Here is a 17,248-nt window from a genome sequence, read left to right as displayed (position 1 = left end):
TGGCTACCAGTGGTGGGGGTGGGTGTGGTCACCTGCTCTGCCATCAGGGTGCTTCCTGCAATAATAGTAGGCTGTGCTCACTAACTGAGTTCCCACAGAAGCAAGACCACTAGGCCACAAGCTCTATCAGGTGTTGCTTGCCTGGCTGTCAGCAGCAGGCATGGATGGGGTTGCCCACCTGCTGTCAGGTGCTTCCTGGGACCACAAGGTACTCTCCCTGGCTGAGTTCACATGGATGCTGGACCACTGGGTTGGAAGCTCTATCAAGCATTGCCCACTTGGCTACCTGTAGCGTGGGGGTAGGGGTAGGGTCGAATGGGATCATGTTTTCCAGGACACCGGGAAGCTGTACCCTCCAGTTGAGTTTACACAGAAGTGCGGCTGCTGGCCCACGAAGTTTGTTTTTGTTTTTTTGTTGTTTTTTTTTTGAGACGGAGTCTAGCTCTGTCGCCCAGGCTGGAGTGCAGTGGCCGGATCTCAGCTCACTGCAAGCTCCGCCTCCCGAGTTTACGCCATTCTCCTGCCTCAGCCTCCCGAGTAGCTGGGACTACAGGCACCCGCCACCTCGCCCAGCTAGTTTTTTGTATTTTCTTTTTAGTAGAGATGGGGTTTCACCGTGTTAGCCAGAATGGTCTCGATCTCCTGACCTCGTGATCCGCCTGTCTCGGCCTCCCAAAGTGCTGGGATTACAGGCTTGAGCCACCGCGCCCGGCCTTCTTTTTCTTTTTTTATTTGAGACAGAGTCTGGCTCTGTCACCCAGGCTAGAGTGCAGTGGTGCAATCTCGGCTCGCTGCAAGCTCCGCCTCCCGAGTTCAAGCCATTCTCCTGCCTCGGCCTCCAGAGTAGCTGGGACTACAAGCACCTGCCACCAAGCCCGGCTAATTTTTTGTATTTTTCGTAGAGATGGAGTTTCACTGTGTTAGCCAGGATGGTCTCGATCTCCTGACCTTGTGATCCACCCACCTTGGACTCCCAAAGTGCTGGGATTGCAGGCTTGAGTCACCGCACCCGGCCCCTGTACAGAAACTTTCTAATTTAATATAGTCTCATATATATTTGTGTGTCTATGTGTGTATATATATATATATGTATATATTTTGGGGTTATGTTACCTGTGCTTTTAAAGTCTCAGCCATAAAAGCTTTGCCTAGTCCAATGTCCTTAAAAGTTTCCACTTATATTTTCTTCTAGTTGTTTTATAGTTTCAGGTCTTGTGTTAAGTCTTTAGTTCACTTTGGGTTTTTTTTTTTTTTGTATAGTGAGAGATATGGCTCTACTTTTATTCTTTTGCGTGTGGATATTCAATTTTCCTCATACCATTTATTAAAGAGAATGTCCTTTTCCCAATGTATGTTATTAATGACTTTGAGGAAAATCAGTTGGCTGTAAATATGTGGATTTATTTCTGAGTTCTATATTTTGCTCCATTGGTAAATGTATCTGATTTGATGCCAGTACCTTGCTGTTTTTGGTTACTCTAGCCTTCTATTATACTTTGAAATCAAGCAGTATAATGCCTCCATCTTTGTTCTTTTTGTTCAGTATTACTTTGGCTATTCAGGGAATTTTGTGGCTCCAAACAAATTTTAAGATTATTTTTTCTATTTATGCGGAAAATGTGATCAGTATTTTGATAAGAATTGCATTGAATTTGTAGATTGCTATGGGCAGTATGGTCATTTCAACAGTATTAATTGTTCCAATTCATGAGCATGTGATATCATTACATTTGTGTTTTCTTCAATTTATTTCATCAGTGTTTTGTAGTCTGCTTTGTAGAGCTCTTTCACCTCCTTGGTTAAATTTATTCCTAGGTATTTTATTTTATTTATATTTCTGTAGCTATTCTTAATGAATTTGCTTTATTTCTTTTTCAGCTAGTTCACTAATGGTGTATAAAATATTACTGATTTTTATACATTTATTTTGCATTCTGCAACCTTACTAAATTTATTTACCAGTGCTAAAAGGTTTGGATTGAAATTTTCATGATTTTCTGTACATGAGATCATGTCATCTGCAAAGAGGAACAATTTGGCTTCCTCTTTCCCAATCTGAATTCCTTTTAATTCTTTCTCTTGCCAATTGCTCTGGGTAGGAATTCCAGTACTATGTTGAATAAGAGTAGTAAGTGGACAATCTTGCCTTATTTTAGTTCATAGATAGAAGACTTTGAGTTTTTCTGTATTCAGTATAATGTTAGCTGTGAGTTTGTTATACACAGCCTTTATTGTGTTGAGGTATGGTTAATCTATTTCTAATTTGTTGAGAGTACTTTTTAAAATCATTAATTGATGTTAAATTTTATCAAGTGCTTTTTCAGCATCTAGTGAAATGATCATATGGTTTTTGTCTTTCATTAATTTGTGGTGATGTATCACATTTATTGATTTGCTTATGTTGAACCATCTTTGCATCCCTGAGGTAAATCCCAATTAATATTGTTGTCTTATCTTTTTGATGTATCATTTGATTTGGTTGGCTAGTATTTTGTTGAGAATGTTTACATCCATGTTCATCAGATATATTGGCCTACAGTTTCCTTTTGTTTTTTGTTTTGTCTTTATCTGATGTGGGTATCAGTGTAATTTTTGCCTTATAGAATGAATCAGGAATTTCCTTTTGTTTTGTTTTTTGTATTATTTAGAGATGAATTGATGTTAGTTTTTCTTTAAAGTTTGGTAGAATTCATCAGGAAGGCCATACAGTGCTGAGATATTCTTTGTAAAAAGACTTTTTATTATTGACTCAATCACATTACTTGTTATTGGCCTATTCAGGATTTGTGTTTCTTCCATGTTCAATCTTGATTTTTATATGTGTCCAGGAATTTAGTTGTATTCTTTAAATTTCCCAATTTGGTGGTTTATAGTTGCTCAAAGCAGTAACGATCTTTTGTATTTCTGTAGTATCAGCTATGATGTTTCTTTTTTCATTTCTATTTGTATGTACGTAGTCATCTCTTTTTTATTCTTTGTGTAGCTAGCCAAGATAAATCCCAATGGTTATTATTGCATTATCTTTTTGATGTATTGTTTGGTTTGGTTTGTTAGTATTTTTTGTTTAGTGCCATGTGAAATTGATCTTTTCAAGAACTTTTTGTACCATCAATCTTTTCTACTTTTTCTCTATATTTTGTTTAGTTATGGCCTGATTTTTATTCTTTTTTTCTCCTAATTTTGGGATTTTTTTTTTTACTTTTCTAATTCATTGAGGAACATCATTTATTAGTCTTTTCATATAAAATAATTATACGTTTCTGAGGTAAGCATTTATTGCTATAAATTTCTATCTAAGCGCTGCTTTTGGTGTATCCCTAGTTCTCTGGGTGTTGTGTTTCCATTCTCATTTGTTTCAAAAAGTGTTTTTATTTCTTCATTGACTCATTGGGGGTTCAGGAGCCATGTTGTTTAATTTTTATGTACTTGTATGCTTTCCAAAGTTCTGCGGTTATTGATTTCTCATCTTATTCCATTGTGACCTGAAAAGATAGTTGGTATTATTTCAATTTAAAAAAAATTATTGAGACTTCTTTTGTGGTCTAACATGTGGTCTGTCTTGGAGAATGTTTCATGTACTGATGAGAAAATGTGTATTCTCTGACTGATGGATGGAATGTTCTTTGAATATCTGTTAGTTCCGTTTTTTCTATAGTGCAGACTAAGTAGAAAGCTTCTGTATTAATTTTCTGTCTAGATAATTTATCTGATATTGAAGATGAGGTGTTGAAGTCCTCAACTACCACTATATTGGATTCTATCTCACTCTGCAGCTCTAATAATTGCTTTATATATCTGGTGTTGGTCATATATATATTTATAGTTGTTATATCCTCTTTTTGAATCAATTCCTTTGTCATTATATAATAAGCTTCTTTTTTATGTTTACTGATGTAAAGTCTTTTTTGCTTGATATAAGTACTCTTATATGCTTTTGGTTTCCATTTGCATAAAATGTTTCTTTCCATCCCTTCACTTTACATTTATTTGTGTCTTTATGGGTGAATTGAGTTTCTTGTAGGCGACATGTAGTTGGGATTGTTTTCTTTTTGGGTCCATTCAGTCAATCTATATCTTTTGTTGTTGTTTTTATTTTGTTTTTATTTCATAATCATAAACTTAACTCAACTTTGCAATCCAGCTAGGCATGGAAAGGAACAAGGAAAATATGGAATCCAAAGGGAACTGCAGGGAGAGCACAAAGATTCTAGGATACACAAGCAAATGGGGTGGAGGGGTGCATTCCTGAGCTACAGAAGGAATGGTCTGGTGGCTAAGATAAAACACAAGTCAAACTTATTAGAGTTGTCCACAGTCAGCAATGGTGATCTTCTTTCTGGTCTTGCCACTCCTGGACTCAGAGGGCTCTATGGCCTCCACAATATTCATGCCTTCTTTTGCCTTGCCAAAGACCACATGCTTGCCATCCAACCACTCAGTCTTGGCAGTACAAATGAAAAACTGGGAACCATTTGTGTTGGGTCCAGCATTTGTCATGGACAAGATGCCAGGACATGTATGCTTTCAGATGAAATTCTTATCATCAAATTTCTCCCTGTAGGTGGACTTGCTGCCAGTGCCATTATGGCCTGTGAAGTCACCACCCTGACACATAAATCCTGGAATAATTCTGTGAAAGCAGGAGCCCTTATAACCAAATCCTTTCTCTCCAGTGCTCAAAGCATGAAAGTTTTCTGCTGTCTTTGGAACTTTGTCTGCAAACAGCTCAAAGGAGACTCAGCCCAAGAGTTCACTGTCAACGGCGATGTTGAACAACACGGTGGGGTTGACCATGGCTGATTGTACAAGGCTCCTGGTGGCGGCGGCGTCTGTAAAAAAGGCAATCTATATCTATCAATTAAGGAATTTAAACCATTTATTCTTAAGTGCTTTTGATAGGTGAGGACTTACTCCTGCCATTTTTTAAATCGTTTTGTGATCAATTTGTATATTTTTTGTAATTTTCTTCCCTTTTTATTGTTAACTTTTATGACTTTGTGGTTTTTGCAGTGATAATTTTGTATTCTTTTTGTTTCCTGATTTGTGTCAGCACTACCAGTGAGTTTTACGCTTTCTTTTATGACAGTAGATATTGTTCTGCTTCCACATGTAGGACTCCTTAAGCAATTTTTTTTTTTTTTTTTTGAGGTGGAGTCTCATTCTGTCACCTATGCTGGAGTGCAGTGGCATGATCTCGGCTTACTGCAACCTCTGCCTCCTGGATTCAAGTAGTTCTTCTGTCTCAGCCCCCTAAGTAGCTGGGATTACAGGTGCACACCACCACATCTGGCTAATTTTTATATTTTTAGTCGAGATAGGATTTCACCACTTTGGCCAGGCTGGTCTCGAACTCTTGGCCTCAGGTGATCCACTAGCCTCAGCCTCCCAAAGTGCTAGGATTACAGACATGAGCCACCGGGCCCGGCCAAGCATTTCTTATAGTGCTGATTTAGTGTTAATAAATTCTCTCAGTTTTTGCTTATCCAGAAAAAATTTTATTTCTCCTTCATTTTTGAAGGATAGATTTGCTGGGTATAGCACATTTTTTGTTATTGTTATAGTTTTTTAGTCCATTGAATATATATATATAGTGTGTGTGTGTGTGTGTGTGTGTGTGTGTGTGTTTGGTACAATGAATATATCATCCCATTCTTGCCTGCCCTGTAAGGTTTCTACAGAGAAATCTGTTGTCATTCTGATGAGGATTCCCTTATATGAGACTAGAAACTTTTCTCTTGGTGTTTTTAGAATTCCCTCTTTCACTTTTGATAGTTTGAATCTAATGTGCCTTGAAGAAGACTTTTTGGGTTGAACATATGTATTAGTCCTTGGGCTTCCTGTATCTGGATGTCTATATCTGTTGCAAGACTTGGGAATTTTTCAGCAATTACTTCATTAAATAGATTTTCCTCGCTTTCTCTCATCTATCCTCCTTCTGGAATTTCCAAAATGGCAAACTGTTTTGTTTGTTTGTTTGTTTGTTTTTGTTTGTTTGTTTTTTGAGATGGAGTCTTACTCTGTTGCCCAGGCTGGAGTGCAGTGGAGTGATCTTGACTCACTGCAACCTCTGCCTCCGGGGTTCAAGTGATTCTCCAGCTTCAGCCTCCTGAGTAGCTGGGATTACAGGTGTTCACCACCACGCCCAACTAATTTTTGTATTTTTAGTAGAGACGGGGTGTTACCATGTTGGTCAGGCTGGCCTCGAACTCCTGACATTTTGATCCACCTGCCTTGGCCTCCCAAAGTGCTGGGATTACAGGTGTGAGCCACCACACCCGGCTGAAACTGTTTTATTTAGTACAGTTCCACATGTCCTGTAGCCTTTCTTTATTTTTAGTATTGTTTTGTGTTTTTGTTATCTAAGTAAATTACTTTAAAAGACCTGTGTCAATTCAGAAATTATTTCTTCTGCTTGATTTAGTCTATTGTTAATGCTCTAGGTTGTATATTTTTTTAATCTCATTCCTTGAGTTCTTCAGTTCCAGGATTTCTGTTTGGCTCTTTTTATGGTGTCTATCTCTTTGTCGAATTTCTCATTCAGATCATGAATTGTTTTTCTTATTTCTTTTTATTGCTTACCTGTATTGTCTTGCATCTCACTGAGTTTCCGTAAAATCATTATTTTGAATAATTTTTCAGGCATTTCATATATATTTTTCCCTTGAAACCTTTTATTGAAGAATTGCGTTCCTTTGGAAGTGTCATGTTTTCTTACTTTTTTTGTTTATTTTGTTCTTACATTGATATCTACACATTTGGTTAGCAGTCAATTAATTTTCATAGAAAAATACTTTTTCCTTTAGATAACTCTATAGTTTTGATTGAGTAGGGTGCTTAGGCTTTGACTGGGTAGGCACAGTGGTATAATGTTCATATAATTTATTTGGCTGTATTCAACATCAGTAGAGTCTGGACATTTCTCAACTGCGTAGGCTGTGGTTGTTAGTGGAGGCTGTGGTAAGGCATTGCTGGAGATGTCAGGCAGGATGTTCCTTGTGACCCTGGGTAGCACGTGTGAGTACCAGTCGTGGTGCCAGGGCCCAGGCATGCTAGTCTTCAAACCCCTGGGCAGCATACGTGGGAGCTGGTGGTGACAGATGGGGGTGAGTGTGGGTTCATACCAATGACTGTTGACTATTTCTAGTTTCAAACACTATGCGGCACAGGAAAAATGTGCTTAAAGCATTGTGTTGTGTTGTGGATAGATTAACCACATGCATTGAAGTAAGTATCCAGATAAATTTCAGGAACAAAATGGAGATGTGAAAAATTGTAGGTTAAATTTGTCAAAAAGGATTACCTAAATGTTAATAATACCACAAAAATAGCAGAATTTCATTATGTACCACAGCATTTATGTTGACTGCAATCTAAGAAATGGCCTTTTTCTGGCTGGGCGCAGTAGCTCATATGTGTAATCCCAGCATTTTGGAAGGCTGAGGCTGGTGGATCACCTGAGGTCAGGAGTTCAAGATCAGCCAAGCTAACATGGTGAAACCTGATCTCAACTAAAAATACAAAAAATTATCTGAGCATGTTGGCGGGCACCTGCAATCCAGGTACTTCGGTAGGCTGAGGCAGGAGAATCACTTGAACCTGGGAGGTAGAGGTTGCAGTGGGCCGAGATTGCACTATTGCATTCCAGCTTGGGTGACAAGAGTGAAACTCCGGCTAAAAAAAAAAAAGAAAATTTTTTTTTTTTTTTTTTTTTTGCCTTTAGGAAACTTACCATTGGTTGTAGAGCTGGGTAGGAACAATATTCAATGATAGTAGTATGTGATAAATAAAGAAAAAGACTTCCTGCCTCCCAGAATAATATTTATCTAAAATTTAAATAATCATCATTTAATTTGAGAAACATGATGAATTTATTATTTGTTAGAGCAAACTTCACTCAACCAAGAAACTGAAATTGTTAAAAAAAAAAAAGAACGAAGCTGAAATTGTTATATGAATCATTATACCAATATGATTTTAAGTTCCTCCAAATAGAAATAAGTAGGCAAAAAGGATTTTATGAGCCAGGATTAGTTTATTAGTCTGTGGGTAATGAAAGATGCCAATATATGTACTCTTTCAGTAAGAAACATTCATTTCTTGGTCATTCTACATGAATAGCATTTGTTAAGGTGTGAAGATTGCCATGCTCCTCAGCGTCAGTAAGGGACCCATGTTACGGAGGCTTCATCAGTTTTTAGTGGTGTCATCTGGCAGATGCAGTCAAAAAAAGAATAAGATAGATAACAGGGCACAAAAGTATGTGCAGGACATATAAAATCATTCAGTGCTACATTTTAATTAATTGTGTAAAAATGAACAAACTTCCATTGGTCTATATATCTACAGAACAGAGGCCTCAGAAGTAGTGTCACACATCTACAACCATCTGATATTTGACAAACCTGACAAAAGCAATGGGGAAAGGATTCTCTGTTTAGTACATGGTGTTGGGAAAACTGGCTAGCCATATGCAGAAAACTGAAACTGGACCCCTTCTTTATACCTTATACAAAATTTAACTCAAGATGAATTAAAGACTTAAACAGAAGACCTAAAACCATTAAAATCCTAGAAGAAAATCTAATACCATTCAGGACATAAGCATGAACAAAGATTTCATGACTAAAACACCAAAAGCAATGGCAACAAAAGCCATAACTGACAAATGGGATCTAATTAAACAAAAGAGTTTCTGCACAGCAAAAGAAACTAACATCAGAGTGAACAGGCAACCTACAGAATGAGAGAACATTTTTGCAATCTATCCATCTGACAAAGGACTAATATCCAGAACCTACAAGAAACTTAAACAAATTTACAAGAAAAAAACAACCCCATCAAACAGTGAGTGAAGGATATGGACACTTTTTTTTTTTGAGACAGAGTTTTGTTCTTGTTGCCCAGGTTGGAGTGCAGTGGTGCGATCTTGGCTCACTGCAACCTCCACCTCCTGGGTTCAAGCAATTCTCCTGTCTCAGCCTCCCAAGTGGCTGGGATTACAGGCATGCGCCATCATGCCTGGCTAGTTTTGTATTTTTAGTAGAGATGGAGTTTGTCCATGTTGGTTAGGCTGGTTTCGAACTCCCAACCTCAGGTGATCCACCCACCTCGGCCTCCCAAAGTACTGGGATATAGGCATGAGCTACCACGCCCGGCCATGAACAGACACTTCTTAAAAGAAGATATTTATGCGGCCAACAAATACTTGAAAAAAAAACTCATCATCACTGGTCATTGGAGAAATGCAAATCAAAACCACAATGATATCTCACTCCAGTTAGAATGGCGATCATTAAAAAGTCAGGAAACAACAGATGCTGGAGATAATGTGGAGAAATAGGAACACTTTTACACTGTTGGTGGGAGTGTAAATTGGTTTGGCCATTGTGGAAGATAGTGTGGCGATTCCTCAAGGATCTAGAACTAGAAATACCATTTGGCCCAGCAATCCCATTACTGGGCATATACTCAAAGGATTATAAATCATTCTATAAAGACACATGAACATGTATGTTTATTGCAGCATTATTCACAATAGCAAAGACTTGGAACCAACCCAAATGTCCATCAATGATAGACTGGATAAAGAAAATGTGGCACATATACATCATGGAATACTACGCAGCTACGAAAAAGGATGAGTTCATGTCTTTTGCAGGGACATGGATAAAGCTGGAAACCATCATTCTCAGCAAACTAACACAGACAGGAACAAAAAACCAAACACTGCATGTTCTCACTCATAAGTGGGAGCTGAACAATGAGAACACATGGACACAGGGAGGGGAACATCACACACCAGGGCCTTCAGGGGTTGAGGGACTAGGGAAGGGATAGCATTAGGAGAGATATCTAATGTAGATGACAGGTTAATGGGTGCAGCAAACCACCATGGCACGTGTATACCTATGTAACAAACCTGCACGTTCTGCACATGTATCCCAGAACTTAAAGTGTGTGTGTATGTGTGTGTGTGTATATATATATGCACATACTTTTCTTCAAATAAGTAAGGAAAGGTGGAAAAATTATGGAGACTTGAGTATAACTTAGCAAAAGAGAGTTGAACAGCACAATCTTTTAACTTCTGTGTTCTCACCTGCCTCCTAATTGCTGGGTAACATGATACCAACAATTTTATCTCTATTAAGTAAAATTGGTTTTACCTCTATTAGGCTCCGGGATTCTTCACCTGAACAGTCTAGATTAGGAGCAAAATGTGGTAATTAATTGATGAACTCTTAAGATTCAATGACATATTGAGAAAATTTTTCAGTAGGCTCATACTAAAAATCCATTTATTTATTTATTTGAGACGGAGTCTCACTCTGTTGCCCAGGCTGTGGTGTCTCACACTGTTGCCCAGTGCAGTGGTGTGATCTTGGCTCACTGCAATCTCTGCCTCCCAGGTTCAAGTGACTCTGCTGCCTCAGCCTCCGGAATAGCTGGGACTACAGGCCTGCGCCACCATGCCCAGCAAATTTTTGTGTTTTTAGTAGAGATAGGGTTTCACCATGTTGGCCAGGCTGGTCTCTAACTCCTGACCTCAAGTGATCTGACTGCCTCAGCCTCCCAAAGTGCTGGGATTACAGGCCTGAGCTACCACGCCTGGCAAAATCCTTTTATTTATAAAAATAATTTTTATTTTTTCCATTCAGAATGACAGCTGCTAATCATACAAGAGGGGTGCAGGGAAGTGCTGAAAAGAGAAAGGCATGGTCCCTGACAAAGCCTCCACCCCTGGGGCCTGGGCCCACAGACCTAGGTGAGGACAGGAATTTCTGTTTTTGTGTCCACATGTTGCATTTTCCAAGACCACCCTGGCCTGTCGCGCCCCCATCCTGTGCCTGTAGCGGGAAGAAACACAAGCAACTGGGCGTCAACAGTAGCATATTGCTAGAAGAACACACCAACAGGCACCAGCACATGGTGGAAGGCCAGTGACCAGCAGAAGGATGCAGAGATTGGTCAGGGCTGTCAGAGGAGAGCCTGGCTGCTGGGCGGCCCAACTTCAGGGGAAATCCACCTTCCTATTCCATCTCCCTTCTGGCCTCTTCATCCACCTCGCTGAGAGCTACTACCACTCAATAAAAAACCTTGCACTCGTTCTCCAAGCCCATATGTGATCCAATTTTTCTGATACATTAAGGCAAGAACTTGGGATACAGAAAGCCCTCTGTCCTTGCAATAAGGCAGAGGGTCTGAGCAGATAAACACAAGCCACCTGCGGACAGCAAAAAGGAAAACTCCTCCAACACTGTTATATTTTTCTAAGTGTCTATTACCCTGAATATTCTGACTGCTTTTGCCACTTTCTAGTGCCTTCAGGTTTACTTGATTTTCACATTTTGTCCAAGGTTTCTAATGTTGATCTATGGGTGAGGACATGCAGTTTGGTTAGAAAGAGGACAGTGTGTGCATGTGCCTTTATGGTAGCGTGATTTATAATCCTTTGGGCACATACCCAGTAATGGGATTGCTGGGTCAAATGTGGCACATATACACCATGGAATACTATGCAGCCATAAAAAAGGATGAGTTCATGTCCTTTGCAGGGACATGGATGAAGCTGGAAACCGTCATTCTCAGCAAACTATCACAAGGACAGAAAACCAAACACCGCATATTCTCACTTATAGGTGGGAACTGAACAAAAGAACACTTGGACACAGGGCGGGGAACATCACACACTGAGGTCTGTGGTGGGGTGGGGGGCTGGAGGAGGGATAGCATTAGGAGAAATACCTAATGTAAATGACGAGTTAATGGGTGCAGCAAACCAACAGGGCACATGTATACATATGTAACAAACCTGCACATTGTGCACATGTACCCTAGAACTTAAAGTATATAAAAAAAAAAAGAGTACAGTGTAACACATCAACGGGGACCCACAGGAGCTGTAAACACTCACCCCTAGAGGCTGCTGTGGGGTTGGAGCCCCACAACCTGCCCATCTATATTCTCCCCTAGAGGTTTGAGCAGCGGGGCACTGAAGCGAGCCACTCCCCATCACATGCCCTGTGAGGGGGACAAGGGAACTTTTCTCATTTCACTAATAACTCATTTTGTCAGCCCAAATTTGCAGAGCTTTATAACTGAGTGTTTTCCCCATCAGATTGCATTTCAAGATGCTAGGTGCCAAGTTGTTCCGAATCATTATTCTACATGATTAGAGCTTAGGTATAAGATAACTTTAACTAATAATTATAGAATTGTGTGGAAATTCTAAGTACTCAGGTAGAGTACTGTATATTCTAAGCTGTAGAATGTATAACTGTAATTCATATTCTTTTAATTCAAATATTCTTGCTGTAGTAAACTGCACTAAGAATAAAACTGTAGTGACTGAGTGCCTAGCTGGTACAGACCCCAGAACATACTGAAACATTACCATGCCCAGGGTTTATTGTTTTGTAAGCTCCTGTTCTGGATTCTGTATAATCCTCTGAAGCTTTTTTTTTTTCCCCCAGGTAGTTAATTTGATTGAAATTAAATTCTTAATTTTTCCCTGCTACATAGAGCAGCTGAAATCTTTTTATAGTTCCTATAGCCTATTCTGGGCTCCTTCACATCTGTCTCAAACATGTGTACTTTAGAGACTTGATCAGAGTTTATACATATAATTTGGTATTTATTCCTCTACATCTCTTCTTTACAGGTACTTTACCATCATTTTCTAGTTGCTACGGCAGGCACAAATCATTCTCGCTTTTCTTTTTTTTTTGAAACGGAGTCTCGCTCTGTCGCCAAGGTAGAAGTGCAGCGGCACGATCTCAGCTCACTGCAACCCCCGGCTTCTGGGTTCAAGCGATTCTCCTGTCTCAGCCTCCTGACTAGCTGGGACTATAAGAGCCCACCACCATGCCCAGTTAATTTCTGTGTTTTTATTAGAGACAGGGTTTCACCATATTGGCCTGGCTGGTCTTGAAATCCTGACCTTGTGATCTGCCCACCTCAGCCTCCCAAAGTGCTGGGATTAGAAGCATGAGCCACTGCGTCTGGCTCATTTTTGTTTTTCGAAACAAGTATGTATATTGTTAACTGAGTTTTTAGTATTCTACCCAGTAACAACTGAGGTCTGCCTTCCCGTGAAGAGCCATAGAAACAGGAAACTCCCCCAATACTGTTGCCTTTTTCTAAATGTCTATTACCCTGAATATTCTGATTGCTTGTCACTTTCAAGTGCCTTCAGGTTTACTTGATTTTTACATTTTGTTCAAGGTTTCTAACATTGGATCTGTGGGTGAGGGCATGCAGTTTTATTAGAATATATACCTTCATTAACGGAAATAGAACTTCAGTTTTGCTCACTCTAGACAATCTTTAACTGTATGTTAAATTGCTCGATTTTAGGCTTTCTTTCGCTACCAAACTGCCGGAGTTTTTTTTCAGTTGTGGTTGTAACATTTTGCACTGCCACATAATTCAGAAAGAAAATAATGGTGATGTTGGAGTCTGGTGGTTAATACAAATATATTATTAAGATTAGATATATGTTTAGGCATATTATGAGATGTAATTTATGTATCTTATTGATACTGAAGAGGATCAAGGAGCTCAGAACATAATGGTTACCTTGTGACAAGTATAGCATCAAGTAGGAGGATTGGTTGCAATGTCCAAAGAAAAAAATCAAAGAGATCTCTTTTCCAGAGAGCTCTCCTCTGCCCAATGCTTATTCCATCCCATCCTTCCAACACATCCTATAAACATTATTTTACTTTTCTCTCTCTTTAATCTTAGAACTGGCTCTTCAACAGGACACCTTCTCTTTAGCCCCTAAGTGTTGCGGGAAGTCAGGGACCCTGAACGGAGGGACCGGCTGAAGCCATGGCAGAAGAACACAAATTGTGAAGATTTCATGGACATTCATTAGTTCCCCAAATTAATACTTTTACAATTTCTTATGCCTGTCTTTATGGCAATCTCTAAACATAAATTGTGAAGATTTCATGGACACTTATCACTTCCTCAATCAATACCCTTGTGATTTCCTATGCCTGTCTTTACTTTAATCTCTTAATCCCGTCATCTTCTTCGGAAGCTGAGGAGGATGAATGTCGCCTCAGGACCCTGTGATGATTGTGTCAACTGCACAAATTGTTTGTAGAGCATGTGCGTTTGAACAATATGAAATCTGGGCATCTTGAGAAAAGAACAAGATAACAGCGATGTTCAGGGAACAAGGGAGGTAACTTTGAACTGGCCGCCAGTGAGCCAGACAGAACAGAGCCATATTTCTCCTTTTTCAAAAGCAAATAGGAGAAATATCGCTGAATTCTTTTTCTCAGCAAGGAACATCCCTGAGAGAGAGAATGCGCCCATAAGGTAGGCCTATGAACAGCCCCCTCAAAGCGTGCTGTCTTTTATGGTCGAAGCCATGAAATAAGACTCGGTCTCCTGTAGTATTTCCAGACTTATTAGGATGAGGAAATTCCCGCCTAATAAATTTTGGTCAGACAGGTTGTCTGCTCTCAAACCCTGTTTCCTGATAAGATGTTATCAACGACAATGCGTGCCCAAAACTTCATTAGCAATTTTAACTTCGCCTCATCTGGTGGTCCTGTGATCTCACCCTGCCTCCACTTGCTTTGTGATATTGTATTACCTTGTGAAGTATGTGATCTCTGTGACCCACACTCTATTCGTGCACTCCCTCCCCTTTTGTAAATCGCTAATAAAAACTTGCTGGTTTTACCACTCGGAGAACATCATGGATCCTGCCGACATGTGATGTCTCCCCCAGACACCCAGCTTTAAATTTCTCTCTCTTGTGCTCTTTCCCTTTATTTCTCAAACCAGACGAGACACTTGGGACATAGAAAAGAACCCACGTTAAACATCGGAAGCAGTTTCTCCTTGATACCTCTGCCCAACCCTTATTCCATTCCATCCCTCCAACACATCCTATAAACATTATTTTACTTTTCTCTCTCTTTTAATCTTAGAGCTGGCTCTTCATCAGGACACCTTCTCTTTAGCCCCTAAGAACTCTCATTCTTTCTGCTTCTTCGTATTTGTCCTCCCACTGGTTTCTGCTTGAGGCCTGCTCCCATTCTTTACTCAGTGTCCTGCAGAACAGTCTTCAAGCAATCCCTGTTTTTTTACAAACTCTTCTTTTCTTTCGCTTCTCCCCAAATTGTACCAAAATTCCAACCAGATATGCCTAATTAATGGCCCAGCATAGATCTGAGGTCTTAGAATAGAAGACAACATAGTTGTTACTCAGAGGTTCAGAAGTGATGGGGAAGGAACATCCTAGAACTGATACATAGGCAGAGAGAAAATCCACAGTTGATGTCCATTAGCCTTTTTGAGCACAGGTTGCCTTCTCCAGTCTTTTACTGAGAAGACGGAGTATAGCTCAGAGCAATTCATAAGCTTCACATTCTTTTCAGCTGAGAGATTCATTACTAGGGCCAGGAACATCTGTTTAAAAAAAAATCCTTCAGTGTGCAGATCTTTTCTGTTGTATATACAAATTCAGGTCTTTATTGTTGTGTAACTGGGTACTTCATCCTGAGCTGTGGGACTTGGCTTTTCAGGAAATGAAAAGGCATTAATGTCCCTGGAGAGTCACTTGTCAACAATTCAAGTTAGTTCAGACTGTTCCCAGTGAGTGAAAGCCTCAATCTTCATAGCATTGGGTGGCAGGAAGGCAGAGGTCAAAAGGAAAATTTACAGCATCAACCTCCTCAGTTTCCCTGGATGGTGCTGAGGTAGAGGTGTGTGCACACACATACACAGTTACTGAAAATATTCACCTTGGAATCCCTTCTCTGACTAAAGTTACCATAAAGATAGAGACCTTAAAATTTCTGTGACCAAGCAGGGACAAGAGCAGAGACTATTTGATGAGGCAGCCCATTAAAACAAAACAAAACACTTCAGCTCAAAACTTGGGAAACAGTTGGAAATAAAAATGCCAATAGACATAGGCATCCTACCATGCCCTTCATAAACATCTGCTGCAAAAATAATTCTCCTCACTGAACAAGGAGAACAAGTATTTTCTTGTCATTTATGAAAATTACCATGCCCTTTTACCCTAATGAAAAGAGTGAGGCTAACCTGGGCTCACAATTCACTTATTGATACCATTGTTGAGACATGCCACATGCACTTCTGACTTTATCTGCATCACTGTGCAAAATACATTTTTACAACTTGGCAAACAGGAAAAATTTACAATGAAATTAGAGTACTCAAAAATACTTAATTTAAGACTAGGCAGCTATGAAGCTAAAAACAAATTTTTTTTTCCCACTTATTGTCTGGACGAACGGAGGCAAGATGGCACAGTTTCAGGTTCTTCACTGTCAACTTTCCCGCACCCGGGAAAGACACGGATCGACTGCGCAGGCACAACCCGACCTCCGACAGAGAAGAACCGGAACCCGCCTAGCCACGCCTACTGACCCGCCCCCGACCCGCCTATGTCCCGCCCACTGCCCTCCCACTCCCGGGCCCAGGACATAAAAGACGCTCCGGCGGACGCGCGGTGCGAACTTCCTCGGCCCCTCCTCCTACGCGGGACTCAGGAACCTCGTCCGAGAACACAGGAGGGAACTTCCTCGGCCCCTCCTCATACGCGGGACCCAGGAACCTCATCCGAGAATGCCGGAGCGATTTCGTGGGCCTCCACCGCCGGAGGCCGGTGAACCTCGCCCCTCCCTCACATTGGTTTGTAAATAAAGTTTTTTTTTTTGCCTTGCCTACTTGCCTTTTCTCTGGCATTTGCTCTGGGGATCGCATTAAAGCAAATCACTTATAAACACTTATTTTAAAACTTTCTACAAGAAAAATCTGTGATTTTTAATTTAATTATTTCTTAAAACAAAGTCAGAAAGATAAATTTGAAAATAAACTTACATATTGTTAAAAATTATTGATTTCAGTCACAGTGAAAGGGAACCAAAAATTAATAGACACCATAATGAGGCTGGGCATGGTGGTTCACACCTGTAATCCTAGCACTCTGGGAGGTAAAGTGGGCAGACCACTTAAGCCCAGGGGTTCGGGACCAGCCTGGGCAACAATGAAACCCTGTCTCTACTGAACATACAAAAAATTACCAGGGTGTGGTGGTGTGTGCCTGTAGTCCCAGCTACTTGGGAGGCTGAGGTGGGAGGATGAACCCTGACGGTGGAGGTTGCAGTGAGCCGAGATCATGCCATTGCACTCCAGCTTGGGTGACAGAGACAAACCCTGTCTCCAAACAAACAAACAAAACCCAATACCATAA

General features: G+C 40.2%; 1 pseudogene; it reads right to left on the bottom strand.

Moving 5' to 3' along the window:
- Positions 1-4,093: 4,093 nt before the first annotated feature.
- LOC117081695 lies at positions 4,094-5,188 on the bottom strand (annotated as a pseudogene).
- Between the last annotated feature and the right edge of the window lie 12,060 nt (positions 5,189-17,248).

Source organism: Trachypithecus francoisi, unplaced genomic scaffold (assembly GCF_009764315.1).
Source record: "Trachypithecus francoisi isolate TF-2019V2 unplaced genomic scaffold, Tfra_2.0 Lachesis_group8, whole genome shotgun sequence".
NCBI lineage: Eukaryota > Metazoa > Chordata > Mammalia > Primates > Cercopithecidae > Trachypithecus > Trachypithecus francoisi.
Note: the sequence above shows the minus strand (reverse complement) of the source record. Positions and strands in the feature narration are given on the sequence as shown.